We start from the raw sequence: 17,869 nt of genomic DNA on the forward strand, positions 1-17,869 counted from the left end.
CATTATGTTTTGTTGGACTTTGTTTTCATCAGGAGGCTTCAAATGTCTCTGCAGTTGCGCAAAAGAGATGGAGTCTGAATGATTTCGACATTGGAAAGCCTCTTTGAAGAGGCAAGTTTGGTCACGCTTATCTTGCTCGAGAGAAGCGGGTTAGTATCCATTCACACATAACATTTGTTTTAGATCTTTACATTGTTTGTTTTCCTCAAATTCTCACACATTGTATGCAACTGTGAAACAGAGCAACCACATTGTCTCCCTGAAGGTTCTATTCAAGACTCAGCTTCAACAATCTCAAGTTGAGCATCAGTTAAGAAGAGAAGTTGAGATTCAGTCACATCTTCGTAACCTCAATATACTCCGGCTCTATGGTTACTTCTATTATCAGGTAAAACTTAACCGCTTCTTTGCTCTTTGTTGACATGATCCACCTTTTTTTAGCATAGCACACTTTGTTGGCTTTTGTTGCAGAAAAGGGTTTATTTGATACTTGAGTATGCTGCTAGAGGCAAGTTTTACAAGGAGCTTCAGAAATGCAAGTACTTCAGCGAAAGACGAGCTGCAACTGTTAGTGCATTCCTTCCTTCTGCTGTTATATGTTTTAATCAATTCTTTTGTTACTTAAGAAAAAACTGAGATCTTTATATGTTTACTTTGATAGTATGTTGCATCGTTGGCGAGGGCTCTCATCTATTGCCATGGCAAGCATGTGATACACAGAGATATCAAACCAGAAAATCTGTTAATCGGTTCTCAGGTTAGACATGTTTTTACCATATTTTGCATTGGTATTTAATCTGAAACCAGCTTAATAACAATGTTCGTGGATTCCAAATATCAGGGTGAGCTCAAGATTGCAGACTTTGGTTGGTCAGTGCACACATTTTAACCGCAGAAGGACAATGTGTGGCACACGTGATTACCTTCCTCCTGAGATAGGTTAAGCTAAAGACTTGGCTTGAAAGTTATAGTATCCACGTTCTTCCTGCTGCTTGTTTTGTACTATAATGTCTAAGTGTTTGAACACTAAATTTTTGGTTCTGGTGTTTTCTTTATTTTTGAGGTATGAAGCAACTCTTGATCCGTGGATGCTGTCTTTGTGGTAGGTAGGGAAAAATTAAAGAAGTTTGTGTGGGGTTTTGTAACAGAGCAGTGGCTGTGTGGCTTGCTACAGAGAACCCAGATCAACTAAAACTCCTCTAAATGATCCACTTTCCAATTCCGTATCTCAAACGGTTAAAAACCTATCGTCTCTGAAAATTTCTGATCAACAAGCACAGTTGATATGGATAACATCACCTTTCCTTCTCAGGGAGGAAGCATATCATCCAGCTAGACTTTTGAATCTCAATCTGTTTCCAGAAACTCAAATCCGCTGCCTGAGTTTGTAAACCAAGGTTAACTTTCTTCCCTTTGGATTAGTGGTGTGTTATGGGTATGGGTTATATATGTGTGTGTTTTCAGGCCTTCTTCTTTGGAATCAGACAAGTGAGCATTGTGTGGGCAAAGAAAGACCTAATACAACCCACCGGATCGCAATCAAGGATCCAAGATAAAGTGAGTGGCCTCATTATACACACATTATTGTCTCCTCAAGAAAACAAAAGCTAAGGCTAAAGGACTGAACACACCTTTTAACATTTTTATGTGATTTGAACATCAGTTGGAGCGCAGCATCGTATGATAGCCTTAAGAACGCTGAAGTAATGAGACCACTGATCACCGTCTCCTCATTGTCCCGTAAGTACACAATAACTCTCACTTTTCCAATAACTTACCCCCATGACATCTTTAGTAATAATTTTATAAAATTACATAACAACATGATGGAGGTCTACTTTTCTTTATGGGACGAAGCTGCATCAATGTTTAGGGGTCTCCTTAATTCAGGGGATATAACTTAATCTGTCAATGTGGTCACAAGTGTGATCCCAACATATTTGGAGGTAACTTATATATTTAAACTTTAAAATTAGCTTAAACCAATAGTTGACCAAGAGGCCCATAAAGGTTGATGCATCAATAATTATTTTTGTCTTATGTTTTTAATTAAAATAAAAACATATCAATATATGATTTTTATCAGTATATGTTTTTAATTAAAATAAATTATGCGTTGAAAGGATTACCTTTTTTCTACAAAAGTTGAGTAGATTTACTTTAAATATCATACCCATACCCATACCCATATTTCCTTTTTTTTAGCATATGCATATAATTTTATTTGGCAAACACATAAGTGGGACATCCTTCAAAATATTTTGCTTCAAAGGTGTGTTCTCTTTGATACCAAAGACACCGAAACATTTTGCTTATATTGAAAGGGTCATCTTTCATGTGCAGGAGCTGCATTATGGAATGGTGCATTGAGAAGCAAGAATGCCCACTTTGTCGAACACCCAACACCCACTCAAGTTTATTTTGTTTGTACAACTGATTTTTAAGCTCAAATGGGGATCAACAAAGACACAACAGTGCAAAAAGGCATGAAAAGCAAAGGAAGATGATAGGCCCAAATAGTTTACACCAGCTTCTTAGTGACAACTTGGGACAGTAATATATTCTACAAGAATGGCATCTGTTTTGTCTTAAGAAATCGAAGTAAGATCATCAAGAAGTGAAAAGACACCAAGAGAGATTTGAGAGTTGATTATGGTATGAATTAAAATAGTGTTCGATTCTGCCCCTAGTATATATAATGCATCCGATTGGACTCGCTTGGATGGATTTTGATTCATAAGAAAAGGATAATTAATAGATAAATCTACAAAAATGTTGATTCATAAAAAAAATAAAGAAATATAATTAAGAAAGTCGGTTTTTTTTCCTAAACAATCAAATCTTAAGGAAAAAATAGTTAATAGATACATCTGGGTATAAAGTGTGTATTTAATTTAAAATTTCACAAAAAAAATATTTGGTCCAGTCAAATGTTTCTGTTTTAATAAGAGAGATTATTGAATTTCATGAATAAACTATAAGAAATCAAATTCATAATATTATGGCATATTAAGATACTTTTTTTTTTTTTTTTTGACGTCGGCATATCTTACATAATAAAGTAGAGTTTAGTCTCTCCTCCTTCTTCCACGTCATCAGAGAAGGAGGGGCAATTGAGGACACCTGGCGTCTCAAAATTAATCATCTCACGTTTTCCTTTGTTGCTTTTCGTTTGGTTTATACATCGGTTTTCTCGGTTTATACTGTTGGGCTTGGACGTACGTCATCCCTTGAGAGCCCACAACGCCACACATCACTCCTATGTTTCTCCTTTTCTCACACGAGACAACATAACGGGCTTACACCTTGATTGAACCAGTAAATTTTTTATCCAAATCTCTTCAGCCTCGCCGCCCCACATTCCTCTGTCCACCATTCTAACGCCTCGCCTCCACCTTCACAACATTTAACAATTATGTCCTTCAATCATTTTGTTCTAACTACGTGATAATTAAGTATCCCCTCATGTGTTGTTCCAAGTCTTTGATCTTTAAAATAGAGATGCAGACCTCTACATATCTCATCGCCTCATCTTCTTCATTGCTCTCTTTAGCTTTCAAACACAAGCTCCAACAATGGCGAATCCCCAAATTTGAAATCTGGTCGTTCTCGAGAGGCAGTTGTAGCACATTTGCTTCGTGCCTCTTACACACCTCACAGTCATCATATTTATCACCCACCGCAGGTTGTGTGGCATTGGAAGCAGGAAGTATTGATGTGTCAAGGAAATTGAATCTGTGAAGAGCTTAACGCATACTTTCTCAATTCTCCTATGTAGGTACATCGCCTAACTTATCCACTCTACTATATTTTAACTCCTAAATCTTTGACTCTTCACGTTCCTAACGCCATCTCAACCCAAACTGCTGAATGGTTCTTATGTATGGCTGCTACTACCTATAAAATATGTATCTTTTTTTTTTGCGTAGATAAAAGTATGTATGTTTTAGACTGAGTTTTTATGAGTTGTTGATGTGACTGTGAGGTTTCTACTGTGAGGTTTCTTCTTGAGATTGCGCTGTATCTTTACTTTTTCCAAACTGTTTGTTCTTCATTTCGGGGTTAAAAGTCAGAAACAACACCCGCAAGATTCTCCATTTCCAATAGGACTGAACTCGCCAGAACGAAAGCAAATAAATAGAAGTTGGTTTTCAAAACACATGCAACCAATTGAAGGGATGGCAGGACAAAGTATTGGCATAGAGAAACCAAATGAGTGAGGTTGACTCACTCTGCAACTAACTTTTGGGTCAGAGAAAAAGCTGCAATGATCGATGATTTAACAAAAGGGCTATATGCCCACAATCTATGGAGATTCTTCATCAAATACATCAAATTTATTTAAGTGGCGATGTACCAAATTGGAATACAGGTTCAATATAAGAGCTGGAAGAAGCTAGCATAGCAGCATCCACGAGTGAAAGGACAGTTCGGACCTTCTTGGAAGATTGCGATTTGGGAGCCAAAAGACTCATTTTGTTGGGTATATATATATTCTGTTAATAATTACATAAACTTTTGTCTGAAACGAGACTTGACTTTAATTGTTGTCTTGATTCTTTCATTTTACAGTGGTAAGAGCTCCTGGTATGAGTCTGTTAACCGAGCTCTGTGGCAAAAGGTGTATCCGCTGCGGAATGGTCTGGCTCTGCATCCAAATGCGGTTACTAAAGCTAGAAAACGCATGCAAACTTTTCTTCAGGTTTGTTTTTTTTGTTGGTTTATAATATAAACTTATTTCGTTGTATTCGAGTGTTATCTTCTCAGCTAATCTAAGCCAGTTTCTTAGGTATTTTTGTTGCCTTCGTATATCAAGATCAGCTCTCGAATGATCCCGCTACGTTAAACACGTGACTACAACTTTGTTTTTCACCGTGATTAGTAGTATTTTTTTTTAAGAGGAATCCATGGATAATCAGGTTGGAGCCGGAGACTATATTATTATGTTTAAAGTATTTGTGCCCGGTATTCTAATTTTTCAGATCTCTTTGTGAAAATGGATGCATTAAAACAACTTTCGACTGCAAGGAAGCTTTTTTTTTGGATGGCATTCTAGGACCTCTCACTTTTATCATATAGTTTTGATGATTTTTGTAATTAATTGCTTATTTTAGAGAAAACTTGGTGTGTAGAATATTTTTGCCCACTCATACGCTAAAGCGCTAACTTCTGTGATTCTTTTGTTTATTGGTGATCTTTTGAGTGGATAAAACATGTGATACTAATACTATAATACAAATTCTTCATATTTTCTGTGCAGAAGTTGAGAAACACTTGAAAGGAACGCAAGATAATCATTTGCAGACAGTTTAGACCGTCGGAAGTTGCAGTGAAACTGACTGCATAAGAAGACGGGATGGAGGGTTGAAATTTTCAAAATTGAAGATCTCACGGGCGGACACAGCATAGAAGAAGGGCACCGTATGAACCGCGTAATGAGTATCCCCTACAACCTGATCACAAGACCACGCCACTTTGTGTTAGTTATCTTTCGTTTGTTTGGTCTTTTCATCCTCTTACCCGTATAAACATCAGAAGAACAAGTTTGTATATACATAAATTCATTACCCATGACACACTACACAAGATATATAGTTTGACTTTACTTTTGTTCATACGAAATACAATTTCTGTGTCATTTTTGGAGATGTGATGTTTTAATCTTATGCTTAGATTTTTTTTTATTTTTATGTATTTGAAAATAATTATTAAAGATGTATAACCAAAACGTACATCCAAATGTTTTATTGACTATGTTTTTAAACGTATCACACAAATAAATATTTTAATTTTCACAGTATTATACAATAATGTGGGTTTTAAAATTCACCAAGTAGAACAAAAAGAAAAGCTTTCAAACAAAATAAAAACCATTACTATATATTTAACATATAAATATTTAAATTATAGACAACAGTAATGTATCATTGCAACAACCTAGAAAACATATTTGTCAAGTATAATTCTACAAACAGGTGAACATTTGTATTTATGATAAACAACTAGGAATTAACACATTTATCGAGAATCTAAGAACCGAATCAAACTAACAACAATGTTCGGTTCGACTTGGGATAGAAACAAAAAATCAAAACCGAAGCAGAATCGAACCAAGAACATAAATGACTTTCTATAATATAATCAATTTATATATTTATAATTATTACCTATATTTAGTTTTATAATAATAAAATATTTTAAATTACTATTTATAAACCAAATTATTCAAAAATTAATTACCCAAATAATTTTTAGCCACAAAAATTTAAATTATTTGATTACCCAAAAAATCTGTTAGTTAACATGAAAAATTGGTTACCCGAATACTTAAGAACCGGCGAGGTTATACAAGCAAACTAATTATTCTAAGTACAATAGAATATCTATAAATTAATACTCGATAAATTAATAATATTTATAAATTAATAAATTTCATCGTTTCCAATTTGAGCCGGTTAAAAATTTGACATGAATCGATAAAATAATAAGATAATATTTTTTTAGAAAATTCTATGTAAATATATGGTTCTATTAAAATTATAAATTAATTATATGTATACATATTTTATATAATTAACACTTAATATATTTTTGATGAGATTTATTAATATTATATCTAAAATCACATTTAAGTTCCTATTGGCTACCTTACAGAAAAGAAAAGGAATCACGACAAATCAAGCATCATATTACAATTATATATTTTAGACTTGATGTGCATATTCTTGCTCTCCTTATAAAAGTCGGGTAAATCTTAGTTTAGAGGTGCAGCACGACTACGACTTCTTATATTTTCAATTGATTTAGTTTAGAGGTAGATTAATTTCTTATCGTGATAAAATTAATTATTTTAATAGTATTAAAATTATACTCTTAGAAATTTTTAAAAAATATTAGTTATTTTTATTTTATATTTTCTTTAACTATATCAAAGTAGAATAAAAATAAAAAGGACGAATAGAAATTATTACATTTTTCTTAACTGTTTAATTTCATAATTTTGTGTTTTCACTAACAAAATAAATGTTAGTGGTCCTTTCAACTCAAACCAACAAAATTTAATAAAATTTATAATTTAATTTTTGAATAAAATATAGTATATTTATTAATACAATTTAAAATAAATTTCCAAATAATTTTAAAATAATTTTTGATCAAGGAATAAAATATATTTTAATATAAAATAGTTTTATTTGTAAATTCACCCGCCCGTAGGGCGGACCAACCACTAGTTAAGATACTAAAGTAAGGTTAATGAGGGGAAAAATGAAGTATACGTTTTACGAATCGATGAGTAGAAAAGGCAAGTATACGTAAAAAAACAAGTAATCGCCTTGCGCACCCGTGTTAGTACGTATGTGGTCGGTCGTTGGGATAAAAAGACAACTTTTATGGAGAGCTAATACAAGATTGGCCCAGTAAGAACTAAGGTCTAGAATCCATATTTTATAAACATAGTTTTGATCTCGTATTAGGCTGAACTTTCGACCCAAAGACTCAGACTTGGGAACCTGTACCTGACCCTGACCCTTAATTTTAACTAAAATATGTGGGTTTGACAATAATGTTTCTTGTACCAAATTATTTGGATCTTACACAAATTTAAGAGGAATTGACCTCTGAGATTAGAGTCAAGAGAAGTCATCGTATTTTTTATCTTCTTTGTTCATTTTGTTTTCTGCAAAATTGTGACAGGAACCAACACTTATATGATCTTTGTTTTTATTGAAGTTTGAGAGGACAGTAGCTTTCTCATGTACCTGTAATCATTCGGAGAACTCGTTAAATCTATTACAGCATTTACATTTTGGTTTAACCAACAAAACGAGTGAACTAGAGTGAAATACTAGAGATAAAGCCAAACTTATTATGTTATGTAATTCTAACAAGTAGTATCAGAGTGTGCGGTTAATGCGTCCTAACATAGATGAGAAGAAGTAAAGGAAACTAAATCAGCAAAAGAAAAGCATTAGTGAGATAAGGTTACTTATATGGCTTGTTAAGAGGAGTAACTTTTCACTTGTGACTCGATTTGTCAAGGAGTTTTTCTTGGGGTTTTCCCGCAGTCTACTGGTTTTCTAGACTTCAGGATTTTTGGTTATGGACCTCGCGATTTCCGGAGTTCATTGGCTTGGAGAATGTTGATCGTCATCTAGGCATTGAGCGAGTTTCATAACATTCCTCTTAGCCTATCCGAGGTATTGTATTAGTATTATCTCGCTCCTTTGGCCAGCAAGCTTCTATCCACTCCAGTGAAGGCCAGTATATTGTTGAGGAGCCATTGAAAGAAGTTAAGGGTAGTACGCCCTTTGGTAGACGATGGAACATGAGATACATTTTTATGAAGATTGATGACGCCTCTAGCTTCCCTTTGCTTTGGCGCCATATAGGTGAGTTTATCGATCTGAGTCACTGAGCTATTCTTTTAGTTTCTCCTGACTAATTAATGTGTTTCTCGTGATCATAATTTTTTCAAGCCCCAAAACGTTCTTTTCTTTTTGTTTGTTTGGAACTAGCCCTATAACGTTCGAAGGAGAGAGATTGGTGAGGGAGGAGTTAAGCCTCCTGAGGAAGTGGAGATGGATATCGTTCTTAGTGAGTCGAGAGGCTTTTCTCCGTAGCCGTATCCTAGGTAGGTTTCCTTTTCTGAGGAGTCATACAATCCACATGGCTGATTGCTGACGTATATTGGTTCCATGTCTCATGATTTTAAAGGGAGCAGGCTGAAATATTTAATGCATTGTTTATGACGAGTATCTGAGAACGAAGGAACCATGTAAGAGTTATATCTCGTACATTATTTCAATGAAGGATGTTCATCTCTTTCCGGATGCTGATCCGGAAGAGTGTTGACGGTGGGAGGTGATGAGATCATGTCGTTGCGTTCTAGGATGCCATAGCCAGGAACCAAGCGGGGTGAATCTTTATAAGCGTTGTAGAGGTTGTTGTCCCATTACATCTTGCTGACATGTACGTTGAATCAAAATAGATAAAACATTTTGTAAATCAGCTGCTACCTGAGATAGAGTTTCGTCATGATCAACGATCGGTTATGCCGATGGCGGGCGGTTACGGGAGTTTTGTCTGCGTTAAACTGCTGTCATGGGGTAGAATCCTATAGGTTTTCTGCTCATGGCAGATCGGATGCGTTTACTTCAGTCATTGCGATGTGCGTTTCACGTTGGATCTTCAGAGGGTGGATCACGGGATCCAATCACAAATTAGGGTTAAAATTTAAGCTAACGTATTAAATAAGTAATAAATAAAATGATAATTTGTGAATAATTTCAAGGTGGAAGAGTTTCTTATTGATCATGAATATTGATTGGTAAATGATTAAGAATAAAAAGTACAAATGAATTCGAGTATAGAATGAGTATAGTCTGAAGGTATCAAGCTTGGATCTCCCTTCTCTTTCTACTTCATTGTTCTTATATAGCAATTTGGACAAGAATCGACAGAAAATTGATATCCAGCGTAAATCCAGCATCATCATTCCTTCTTTACGTTTTGAGTTGATCGGCAGGTTGGCATTGACTTCCTTTCGAGTTTGGGATGGGCCATCATTCTTATTGGAGCTATGATCTTCGTAATAGACTATTGGATTAGATCATTAAACCAGGTTTGGATTAGGATGAAACCCACTTTAAAGTTTAAACACAAATACTAGTAATCAAAACAAATAATTAAAAACTCACGAACAAAAACTCACATTGGAAATTGAAGATTACTTAGACAAAGACGTGCCATGTTTTTTTTTTTTTACGAGTAAAAGTGACCACTTGCAGGAAATGTTACACTAACCGTTATTACTAACTTTAACGGTGGATGCAAAGTTACCATATTTGTATAACCTTTTAAGTCTCAAAAATCACTTTTTTGGAAAACAACACTAAGTTCAACATCATCTCCATTTCCCAAAGTAAAGCTCCACTTATTAAGTTTTTCTTCGCCTGGCTAATATTCCACTGAAGAAAGTTGGTTCTATTTGGGTGTAGCAATTTTATAAGCGTCTTCTCTTCATTCCATTTGTTATTGATATAATAAGAACTTTAGTTCTATAACTTTTTTTTATCTTTTGTAGAAAAAAATAGTGGAATGTAAATATGTTTCCTGTTCTAACTTCCTCACTGGGTGAGGTTTTCTATAGATTTGAAGTTTTGTCTTTTGAACATTTAAAACATGTTGGTTCTCTGTATTCCACCAATAAAAATCCTACTGTCACCTCCTATCTTGTATTATACATTGTATAATACTATATGTATATATGAAAGTATCTGAATTACTCCTTTGGCTGTTTATTTGATCACGTTAACTTCTTAGTTCCCTTAGGGATCTAAAATTATAATTTTCCAAACAAACAAAAAAAAAACAAATTAGCAGTACTGATATATTGATTAATTAAACTCAGCATATATATCAACCAAACTATATATATATATATATATTTGTCTTGAGATTACAGCAAAGTTGACAAACATATACGGAGAAATATTGATGTTGCTTATGGTTCTGAAACTCTTCACCTAAAGTTCTTGTCGGTCAACATTATAATCTCTTCTTGTGTATGCATCAACGTCATATTCGACTATTTTCAATCATTCTTTTGAACAATAGTTTTTGGATCTCAAGTGAAAGGTCTCTTCGGATCATTTTACTTCTTAGAACATATTAATCTCCATTCCATAATTTACTGTAAAAAGGAGTGAAGACCGTAATAATAAAGAAACAAAAAAATAATTATTCCATAAATGAATTAATTTTTTATTATTTGTTTATATTTCATTTTCACTATATTTTTTTGAATAAATTATAGAATGGAGATAGAGGTGTCTTTAAACACATTTATCTTTCTTTTCGTTGTTGTAGTTTGTGTTATTTAGTTTACCGTTGAGTTTACTTCCGGTTGTACTATATTAATTTTTTGGACCGTTAGATTAATATAATCGTTCTGTTGACAAAACAATTACGGAGAAATATCAACATTAAACTTCTCGGAATTGTTTTTGGTTTACACTCCCAAAGAATATACTATTGAACATTCGACCAAAAAAAATACTAATGAACATAACAAGAATGGGGTAGTTGTAAAGTATCATCTTGTTCTTTTATCTCCTTTTTGTTATTCTAATCAAAATATTCCAATTATTTTTGTCACTGAAATTTTTTCTCGGGAAATATACATAGACCGCCGTTGGAATCGTGGGTCAAATATAATAATACTTCCATCTGCTGCGATCAAATATGTCTGTCCAGCGTTATAATAATCGAGTATAAAACTAAGCTTATCCGAAACTATACGATCATTTAAATAGTAACAGAATCACTAGAGATTTGTTGCCAATTTATGTGAGCCACACTAGACAGTACACACTATAAACAAAAGCAGAGGTGTCTTACTAGTTTAATCAAGAAAAGGGGTTTCGTTATATCTTGTATTTTTTACTTTTACTAAATTACACGTGGCCATATTTATTGTCATGGGATACCCTAATTCTAAGACACCAAAGAATAACTTTCTTTTCTCATAATGTCTTTATATTGAACAAATTATTATAACCGTTAATTGTATAATCCAAAAGTAATGACAAGAATATACATATAAAACGTATACAATTTTGATTCCTATACACTTGGTTACACATAAAACGTACACGGTTTGATTCCTATACACATGGTTTGGCAGCGACATTCTAGGTGCTTTTATACTTAGAGGAACACTGATAACTGTTATTTCATGCTACATATATAAGAAGATAGTGATGTCATTGTAGACGGTTAAAAACGAAAACAGAAATTCTCGGCCATATTATGTATAAAATGCGTTTCCGCTGTGTTGGTGAAGACTGAAGACCAAAGAGGAATCTCTTGGCCATTTTCCTTTGTTCGGCGGCGTTGAACGTCATTATTGCCGTATCATGATGTTGACATGAATAGGGAAAGTATCTGCAAATAATGAAAAACTAACACCAGGTCAGTTAAATAATTCTTGGATGGCTAGTGTGTAGTAGTTACCAATAAAACGGTAAATTAAATAAATCATACTATAATATATGATGTACAGTTTAGAGTTTAAATCAAAGTCCGAATTTTCGATATTACTTCCCAACTAGGATATGCATATTATTCCTCTCTCACGTGTAAATGTATTTTTAAAATTGTGATAACCCCAAAATGAAGAGAAAAGAAAAAAAATCTCACTGATTTCGCAAAAAAAAACATCGAGAATAACTAAACTTTTTGAAGATGCCTAACGTTATGTTTCCGTGTATTCAAATACTGGTCTTTTAGTTTCTTGTTAAAATTTCAAAAGAATGCTAATGCCATTTAATTGATGTTATATATATATATATATAAAAAATTGTTTCTATCATTTAAAATATATATATATATATATATATATATATTACAGTAGACCCTATATTTTCTTTCATGAATTGTTTCAATATGATATTATTTCTTCAAAATCTCTATTTTAAAAAATTAATATGGATATATTTATCTAGGATTTCAGAAGGCCCTTTCTCAAAAAACAAAAGACCGAGGATTTCCTAAATATGTAATAGTCATAATAATCGGGGCTTGGACTGTGGGCATATAAAATAGGTAAACAATAGTGTCAAACTTTAATGATGAAGATATTGTGGAATCCCACAACATCCACCCATCAGCGTAACCACAAATAAGTTCATTTCTCTATCACTCTCTAATGCGCAATGCTCAATTGTGCCTTCTTGTATTTAATGTCATCATATCTATTAACTTCACCCACATGTAGTATTATACTCCATCCATTTTAAATACTGCACCTTTAGAGGTTGATTGTTTTGGGTTTTAGATTAGTTTTTGGTTTTTGGAACAAAAACCATTTTCCATCCAATCAAGATTTTGAAAAAATGGATTCTCTAGAATGTAGGGAAACTAGCTTTTGGAAATAACTGATTTCTCAACATAGAAACCAAAAACCAAATTTTCATGGTTTTTTTCAAAACACACGTGAGTTTTTAATTTTTTTAAAATAATAATTATATTTATGCTTTTATATAAGAAAAAAATAAAGAAGATAATTTCTATACACAAATAATGTTTAGTAAGAATCATTTGCTAATTATTGGTACTTTCTACTAAAATCTGTGGTATATTTTTTTACTAATTTTTTATTTTGTTAAAAAAAAAGAAATTAACTTATAAGTTAATTATAAAAAAAATAACTGACCAAAAAATCATTAATCAAAATTTTTAAAAGCCCAAAAAGATAATAAAATTTTTAATTCAAAATTCAAAATATATTTATAATTTTATTCAGTTTTCCAAAATTCTATAAATATATATAACTTTTATTTAGTATGTTTGAATAATAAACTAACTGTCAATTGTATACTGTTTAATATGTGTGAAATTATATAGTAATTTGAAAATCTAACTATTGATATTTTTATAATATTTTAAAATATAACTATTTTAATTTTGTTTAAATTTTAATAATTTTTTTTTTGAATTGCATGAACTATGCATTGTGATATATATGAGTTGTGGTTCATCTATTTAGTTTGCATTATTTTCTCTTTTAAATTGCATTTTTTCTTTTAAAATAATTTATTAAATAAATAAATTTATTTTAAGTGGTAATATTTTGTGTTATTTGTTGTTTTCACAGTAAGTAATATTTTAGTATTAACAAAAATATATTTTATTATTAATTTTTATTTCAACTTCAAAAAGAAATATAGGAAAATTAAAAACTAAAAAAATCATCATCTAAAACTTTTTAGAAACTAAAACTACAACAAAATCAAAATTTAAAATAAATATATTAATAATTTTTAAAACGAAAACCAAAAGCCAAAACCAAAATCACCATTCATGTTTTTCCAAAAACTAAAATCTACTGCAAAATCAAAAACCAAAAACTAAAAACCAAAATCTAAAAACTAAAAACCAAAAGCCAAAAACCAAAATCTAAAAACTATCCAAACAATCATCACCTTAGAGTAAAAATTATGTTTCAGATTAAATGATGTTTTCAATTAACTATGTAAAATTTATTAATAATTAAATGATATTGTATTTTCTATTTTATTATTGGTTGAATTGTAGATAGATAGATAATTAAAAATATGTTTTCTTTTAAATATAAGAATTCAAATATTTATTAATCTATATAAACAATCATAAAACGTCATATATTAAAAACTGAAGAAATATATTTATGTAACTCGAGATATCAATGTAGAGTGTGAATATATATTGAACAAAACAAAATGTAGAACTATCAAAATTTAAGTAGGTAGATATAAAGATCAAGAAAGAGGTTGCAAAATTTAAATAGGTAGATATAAAGATCAAGAAAGAAGTAAACTGTAAGGTTTAAAGATATATATATATAAAAAAAAGGAGAAAGGAAACATTAGTGAAATAGTAGTGGAAATTAGGAGGGGCCATTAGAAATTATGAGCTTCATCTACATTTCCCATGGATTCCTCGGAACCACTTTTATTTCCTCCCCTTATATTAAATATGGATAATAAAGAGAGATGGAGGGTCATTAGTGCTAAAGTGTGTTCAAAACAAAATCCAAAATATATCTCAATTAAGAAATACGCAATGAATGGTGGTTATATGCAATAGTGGTTATATGATGATGATAAATCTGAATATAAAATATAATATCTGAAATAAAGAAAACTAGATAAATAATTGAAAACCAGAGAACCATAACTACAAATACAATCACAAACGCAAGAAATCAGAACGGTCCTGCTGACTACTGAGTGTGTGTCTGTTCCATATCAAGATATGGGGACCATATTCTCCTGGGCTGATCCTTTTGTTCTCTACAGTACATCTCCATTCACTATGTGCCACGTGTTGTACTATACTTAGCTATCTTATAGGCCCGACCTACCACCCTATAGTCGGGTCAGTATATTGCATCCCCATCCGCTTTAGATGGAGCCCCTTATTTTTCTTTTCAATAAGATCAAAAGTATTTCAAACCAGCTAATGAAAAATGTTTATTAATTTAACGCCTCGCTAAACCAAAACAAAATATTGCTTCTGTATTTCTTTATTAGACAAAAGATCGGGGTTTGATAAATTTTAGTTAAGATTTAGGTTTTTTCTTTACGATGAAAAGTTATAGCGGTAAAATATAGAACGAGAATCGCTTTGGTCAACATTTTTATACCGTTTTCCCCTTGCTCTGGTTTTACTTTTTTGTTTTACCGACTGATTAAGTATAAATGGTGCTGTGTCATCTATTAAATTGGAAGCTGAAATAAACTGATTCAGTTCAAAAAAAAAGTAGAAATGGTGCACCCTTTGCCGTATCAGTAAATGGTGTTAGCAAAGTAATCACCCTTTTGTTTTTTTGACAACAAGTAATCACCATTTAATTCTAGTTTGTTTGTTAAAAAAAAATATAAACCAAACTCGTTTTTTTCTTTTTGTGAAGTATAAAGTTGGATAAGTTATCAAAATGCAAACTACGTACATATGAATAAATGATATATTAGAAGGGAAGCGAAAGTGCATATATGTAACGGAGATTGTGTTAAAAAAAAATGTAACGGAGATTAATATTGGGAAACTGAATGTACGTAGGCATGCTGTTTATGTGTATGGAAACAGAGAAGTGGATCACGTGTTTGAGAATCTAATCTAACGTACAAATAAGTTTCAGTGCACTAGATGTCTTGAGCCATCCAGTCCAGCACGACGTACCGTTGACACAAAAAGAAGAACACTCCAAGTCTCCGAGTCCAAGCCCAGCTCACTTTACTCGACTCTAATAGTTTCTATTTGGTTATTAGTGTAATACGTGTTTTATTTAGATATATCATTGTTTCTTATTGGATGTACAATCATACTGGTACAACAATATACGAACTATGTAGAAAAGTATGTATAAGGAATTTAGAATACATATATATTCTTAATATTTAGGGTTGCGTTTATGATGTGCTGACCCAAAAAAAACTAGTTTGTGATGTACAACAATTTACGAGTTATAACTTATATCCAACGAAAAAATTTGTAGACATAATAAAACAATGTTTTTTAAATTACAATAATGTATAATGGCAACTCGCCAAACAGAGCCGGTCCTTGTGCTTTGAGGCTACAAGCCAAACGCAAAAAAATGGCCTGAAAACTGATCATGCGCATGAATGGAAACCGTGTCATGTTAGAGTGATATTTAACATTTAAGCCGCTGAGCTAATGACAACTTAGGTATACTTTGCGGCTGGTTATGTACTTAATTAAAACACAGTCTCAAGCCCATGCTTCCTCCGCATCAGTCCAGGGACGTCTCTGTCGCCAAGACAAGGGTTCCATAAAACTATTTTGCGACAAAAAGCTTCAGGATGTAGACAATGTAGTGAATTAAGGAACTCGTACATCCATATACACGATTATAAGAATATAGGACTAGTGTAATTATGTATAGCAGTATAGGCTTGTAGGTTTGTCAATTTTGCATATAAAAAATATATGAACTTGTAGATATATATAGAGTCATTCTTAGGTCCACCCTCTAGGTGAACCTCTAGGTTCACCAACCAATAAGATTGTTTTATTTTATATTCGATATCTTTTAAAAAAGGAAACAAAATATTATCAAATTATATTATGTTTTTAAAATTAAAAAGTAAAAAAAAATAGTAATAATTACAAAAAAAATATTTTACTCGTCAGCATAACATTAAACCTAAACCCTAAATTATAATCCCTAAATCCTTAATCCTAAACCCTAAACCCTTGGATAAACCCTAAACTCTAGGATAAATCTTAAACTCTAGGATAAATCCTAAACTCTAAATCAAAATCACTATACACTAAAACATTCAAGCGTTTAGGGTTTAGGGTTTTAGTGTTTTTTATTTAGAGTTTAGGATTTATCCAAGGGTTTAGGGTTTACCCAAAGGTTTAGGATTTACCCAAGGGTTTAGGGTTTATCCAAGGGTTTAGGATTTAGGATTTAGGGTTTAGGGATTAGGATTTAGGGTTTAGTGTTTTGTTGAGAACATTAAAAATATATTTTTTTTAATTCTTTTTTCTGTAACTATTATCTTTTTTTACTTTTTTATTTTAAAAACATAATATAATTTGAGAATATTTTGTTTCCTTTTTTAAAAGATATCGAATTTGAAATAATGAAATCCTATTGGTTGGTGAACCTAGAGGTTCACCCTAGGGGGTGAACCCAAGAATGACTCATATATATATATATATAATGAGTGACGAACCATTTATTACGTGGGACTGTTACTAGTTGCTTTTATTGGCAACAGTAACGGTACATGGAACCAAATCAAATGCAGATCACGCAGAATTAGGGGTGTCAAAATGGGTCAAATGTGTCAACCCAACCCATAATCCAAATGGGTTTACTGTTAATGGGTCATGGGTCAACCCAATCCATTTAATAAATGGATTGGGTTGACCCATGACCCATTAAATTAAATAGGTTAGATGGGTTAATAGTTGACCCATTAACCCAACATCTTTAGAATGAATTATTTTTAAGTTAAGATCAAATTGATCGAAATGAGAAAACGTTTTTTGTAGTTTTGGCGGAAAACACATTTTTGCGGAAAAATGAGTTTTTGCCGTTTCGGCGGGAAAACGCGTTTTGTGGTTTTTGTGGAAAACAAGTTTTTGCGATTTAGGCAGGAAACCACATTTTTGTGGGAAAACGAGTTTTTGCAGTTTTGGCGGGAAAGCGCGTTTTGTGGTTTTAGAGGAAAATGTGTTTTTCCGGTTTTGGCGGGAAAACATGTTTTTGGGTTTTGGCGGAAAAACGCCTTTTTGCAGAAAAACACGTTTTTGCGGAAAAACGCGTTTTTGCGGGAAATTGCGTTTTTGC

The 17,869-nt window shown here is 32.2% G+C and overlaps 2 long non-coding RNA genes and 1 pseudogene across 2 annotated transcripts; all 3 read left to right on the forward strand.

The window, feature by feature from the left end:
* The first annotated feature begins 26 nt into the window (after positions 1-26).
* LOC106363840 lies at positions 27-944 on the forward strand (annotated as a pseudogene).
* Positions 945-995: 51 nt separating this feature from the next.
* LOC106363839 lies at positions 996-2,765 on the forward strand. The gene is made up of 5 exons (XR_007338050.1): positions 996-1,397; positions 1,465-1,557; positions 1,664-1,740; positions 1,833-1,946; positions 2,344-2,765. It is a non-coding gene; the product is annotated as an uncharacterized LOC106363839 (long non-coding RNA).
* Positions 2,766-3,288: 523 nt separating this feature from the next.
* LOC106369195 lies at positions 3,289-5,684 on the forward strand. The gene is made up of 3 exons (XR_001274143.3): positions 3,289-4,483; positions 4,573-4,702; positions 5,261-5,684. It is a non-coding gene; the product is annotated as an uncharacterized LOC106369195 (long non-coding RNA).
* Positions 5,685-17,869: the final 12,185 nt, after the last annotated feature.

The sequence above is a fragment of the Brassica napus genome, chromosome A1, assembly GCF_020379485.1.
Source record: "Brassica napus cultivar Da-Ae chromosome A1, Da-Ae, whole genome shotgun sequence".
NCBI lineage: Eukaryota > Viridiplantae > Streptophyta > Magnoliopsida > Brassicales > Brassicaceae > Brassica > Brassica napus.